This window comes from Aegilops tauschii, chromosome 3 (genome assembly GCF_002575655.3).
Source record: "Aegilops tauschii subsp. strangulata cultivar AL8/78 chromosome 3, Aet v6.0, whole genome shotgun sequence".
NCBI lineage: Eukaryota > Viridiplantae > Streptophyta > Magnoliopsida > Poales > Poaceae > Aegilops > Aegilops tauschii.
The window spans coordinates 202,569,174-202,573,934 of record NC_053037.3 but is presented as its reverse complement, the minus strand read 5'-3'; the positions used below and the strand labels follow the sequence as shown (position 1 = coordinate 202,573,934).

The window sequence follows — 4,761 nt, the reverse complement described above, 5'->3', positions numbered from 1 at the left end:
TTCAGACGCGGGCGGTTACAAAACCCAGGAGAGGAGGAAAAAAGTGGAGCAGATCCAAATTCAGCGTCTGCACGAAAGGGTTCAAGTGCTAGAGGAACGAGACGGCAATAGAGATGCCGAAACTGCCCCCGAAGCTACACCGCCATCTCAGCGTAGAAGCAGCGTGGCTTCCACCGAGCTGCCTCAGCTGGAGCATGCGGCTACTCCTAGCTACCCCGTGGATGCTATCACGGAGTCTCAACATTGCCACCTTATGGCGGAATGGCAGAACTTGAAAGTCAAGGCGGCTGTTGGCTCTGTTTTACCTACTGAACCCGGCGCAACCTACCACTGCCGGCAGATTCCAGAAGGATATGCTAGGGTGATGGTGGATGAAATAACGGAGGGATTTGAGGACCTCCAGCTTGACCACCCTACCGGTGAAGGGGAGACTCGGCTGGGTTTAGCTCTAAAGACTCCATGCCTATGGCGGAAGGAGCTCATCAAGCTTCCGAACTGGACGGCTCCGGCGAGTAAGGGCACTCCGCCTCCTCCTCCGGCGAGTGATCAGGGCACTCAGCCTCCTTCTCCGGCGCGTGGCGGCACTCCGCCTCCTCCTCCGCCACCTCCTCCGGCGAGTGATCAGGGCACTCAGCCTCCTTCTCCGGCGCGTGGCGGCAGTCCGCCTCCTTCTCCGCCAGCGCCGGCGCGCCAGAGCAGCCAGCCTCCTCCTTCTCCGCCTCGTCAGCAAGGGCGGAAGAGACCCGCCGCCGCTGCGGCTGCTCCGGCGCGTCGTAGTCCTTCTCCTCCGCCTAGTAAGCAAGGAAAGAAGACAGCCGCAACCGCTCCATCTGCTCTGCCGTCGTCTAGCAGTACAGCTGCCAGAGGCGGGAGGCAATACAGATTCGGTCCTTCTCTGAAGACTCCAGAGAAGTTACCATATGAGAGGACCGAGGAGGAGAACGCAAAGATCGTGCGAGCCGAAGTGAAGAACTTCTTTGAAGGGGTCAAAGCAAAGAAACATCCACCTCCGGAGGAGAAGGTAGATCCGGTGAAAGCAAAGTGCACTCTGACTGCCCTGACAAAACCACCAAAGTCTCCGCCAAAAGGCAACTATGAGCGCGTTCTTGCAAAGGCATATGCCGAAGCGGAGTGGTCAGGAAGTACTGTCAGTGATAAAAGGATGAAAGAATGACGAGCTGGGAAAAAATTGCCCAGCTCAGCGAACAAGAGAACCAATCGTGGCCCCCGCTCAAGGTGTCAAAAGACATCGTCGCTAATGATCCGGGTATGGTGCCCGGTTATACCGATCTTGGAGATTACCTGCCCGACGATGTACATTATGAAATCATGGAGGTGGATGAACACAAATACCATTACGGGAAGCCTCTCGTCAAAGATGTCAAATCTCTAAGCACGATGATGCAAAGACTACATGATTGGTACATGAAAACCTGCAGAGAGTCTGATGGGATGAGTACTTTAACGCTGAGAGTTAAACCGGAGCATGACCTCGTTGGAATTGAACTGCTGAATGTTCCATTTGAGGATTTCTTCCAGTTTTACAATCTAAAGTCCCTCGATAAAACAACGATCACTTGCTACTGTCTGTAAGTAGTACTACTTCTGTCATTAAGTCTCTCTATATAGGTCAGCTCTTTCATTGCATGTATTTATACTTATCCTCACTATATTATGCAGATTGAGGATCGCCGAATTGAAGAAAAGACAAATCGGTGATATTGGGTTCATTAACACAAATCTCATAGATGATTATCAGGTTAAATTTCATGCCAAAGATACCGAGGCCAACTTGCTACAATCGTTGGTAATAAATCAAAACAAAGATATAATACTCTTTCCTTACAACTTCAAGTGAGTGTTACTGTCTTCTGCATATTCAGTTTCCCTTATTAGTCCAGGTTATGGTAATGTAATTGATGACTTATGCATGCATGCGCAGCTTCCACTATATTCTCCTAGAGATTAAGCTTGAGCCGGGAGTAGTAACCGTCTTAGACTCGAGACGAAAAGATCCCCAGGACTATGCGAACATGACTCAAATGCTCCAGAAGTAAGTTAAATCGATCATTATCCACCATATCAGCAACTTTGTTCATTTCCTGATATTAAGTAATTGTTTTCTTTGTCTGGCAGGGTTTGGAGAAAATTCACCTCAAAAGCCCCGGGACTGCCGAACCAGCTGCAATTTAGACACCCGAAAGTAAGTACTATAGTAGCATGTTCCGCGCATCTCCTAGTGATTCAAGCGCTAGTTTGATCAATACCATTTAGCATGCTTGCTTATCAGTTTGATTGACCTCTATTTCTTGTAAAGTGGTTGTGGCAGCAACCCGGGAATAATTAATGTGGATACTACATTTGCGAGTCCATCCGCTACCATACCTGTGAGCGGGGCTACACTGAAGAACAATATGAAGTGCGTAAGCAATAATATTCACAATTTTATATTATTACCATCATTTGTGTTGAGTTTCATTTATTCATATATATATGTATTGACCCCCTTCTTCAAATTAGATTTTTCAGAAGCGGGATCAACTCCTAGCACCAGATCGTATGCGAGGAATTCAAGAGGAATTGGCGGCATTCTTCCTTGACCACGTGATCGCTGAAAACGGAGAATACTATGTGGACCCTGTGTTCCTACAATATAATTAGGAGATTGTATTGTAAGAGATAATTATTGTATATATGTAGCCGGTAGTGTCGGATAGATATACGAGAACTTGTTGTTCGACCAATATCTCGGAGAAGGAGAGGTGGTCGATATCACTTCTCTCTGTATGCATATATATATGTTCATGACGATCTTCTGTTTCCTTCATTTGATTACTAGCTAGCGTGTCTACTCCTCTTCATACGTATATAGTACGTAGCGTCGACAAAGCACGAAGATAAGAGAGGACACTTCTCTCTATTAATTAGCTAGCTAACACAATATATGAAACACCTAAATTAACCCCCCAAAACCCCTAAACCACCCCCTTTCAAAAAAAAAACAAAAACCTCAGCTCCTGCCAGGTGCTGACGCGTGGATGCCTATTGGTCCCGGTTGGTGGCACCAACCGGGACCAAAGGCCCTCCTACCTGGGCTCCCCGCACCGGCCACGTGGACGGCCTTTAGTCCCGGTTCGTGTAAGAACCGGGACTAAAGGGCTAGGGCATTAGTAACGACCCTTTAGTCCTGGTTCCAGAACCGGGACTAAAGGCCCTTATGAACCGGGGTAAAAGCCCCTTTTCCTACTAGTGTCCCGTAACTCTCTGGTACTCCGAAAAATACCGTAATCACTCGGAACCTTTCCGAAGTCCGAATATAGTCGTCCAATATATGGATTTTTACGTCTCGACCATTTCGAGACTCCTCGTCATATCCCCGATCTCATCCGGGACTCCGAACTACTTCGGTACATCAAAACTCAATAAAACTGTCATCGTAACGTTAAGCGTGCGGACCCTACGGGTTCGAGAACTATGTAGACATGACCGAGACACGTCTCCGGTCAATAACCAATAGCGGGACCTGGATGCCCATATTGGCTCCCACATATTCTACGAAGATCTTTATCGGTCAGACCGCATAACAACATACGTTGTTCCCTTTGTCACCGGTATGTTACTTGCCCGAGATTTGATCGTCGGTATCTCGATAACTAGTTCAATCTCGTTACTGGCAAGTCTCTTTACTCGTTCCGTAACACATCATCCCGCAACTAACTCATTAGTCACAATGCTTGCAAGGCTTATAGTGATGTGCATTACCGAGTGGCCCCAGAGATACCTCTCCGACAATTGGAGTGACAAATCCTAATCTCGAAATACGCCAACCCAACAAGTACCTTTGGAGACACCTGTAGAGCACCTTTATAATCACCCATTTACGTTGTGACGTTTGGTAGCACACAAAGTGTTCCTCCGGTAAACGGGAGTTGCATAATCTCATAGTCATAGGAACATGTATAAGTCATGAAGAAAGCAATAGCAACATACTAAACGATCGAGTGCTAAGCTAACGGAATGGGTCAAGTCAATCACGTCATTCTCCTAATGAGGTGATCCCGTTAATCAAATGACAACTCATGTCTATGGCTAGGAAACATAACCATCTTTGATTAACGAGCTAGTCAAGTAGAGGCATACTAGTGACACTCTGTTTGTCTATGTATTCACACATGTATTATGTTTCCGGTTAATACAATTCTAGCACGAATAATAAACATTTATCATGATATAAGGAAATAAATAATACTTTATTATTGCCTCTAGGGCATATTTCCTTCAACCGGGACTCTGTGCTGGTGGGGAGCTTGTCCTTGATGGGGTCCGCGCACCGCCACTGCAGGCAGCACGCGGTCTTGCCGTGGTGGTGCAGGGAGCACGGGGGCGTTTTCTCGTGGCCGAGGGACTTCTTCGCAGCTTCTCTCTTCTTGCGCGGGCGCCGGAAGCGGCAGATCGCGCCGTGGGGTCAAGCACCTTGGCGCCAAGACTCCGTCTTGGGCTAGAGGTGGTGGAGGCGCTCCATGGGCTACGCCGCCCGCAGCTGGCGGAAGGCGAGGCAGCGAGAGGGCCGGCGCAGGGGAGCCCCGTGCGGCGCTGACAAGCTCGGCGATGCGGTCGAGCTAGTCCTCGTAGAGGTCGTCGACGGGGCGGTAGCGCAGGAGCTCACGCGCCAAGCACAACGCAGCATGTGCGTCCACGGGAGCGCGACGAGCATGGGATGACGAACCGGCCGGGGTCAGCAATGGAGTGGCGGTGTGGCCG

The 4,761-nt window shown here is 48.9% G+C and overlaps 1 long non-coding RNA gene across 1 annotated transcript; it reads left to right on the top strand.

The window, feature by feature from the left end:
- The first annotated feature begins 1,696 nt into the window (after window positions 1-1,696).
- LOC141020968 (uncharacterized) lies at window positions 1,697-2,201 on the top strand. Its single transcript, XR_012180964.1, has 3 exons — window positions 1,697-1,854; window positions 1,943-2,053; window positions 2,137-2,201. It is a non-coding gene; the product is annotated as an uncharacterized lncRNA (long non-coding RNA).
- Window positions 2,202-4,761: the final 2,560 nt, after the last annotated feature.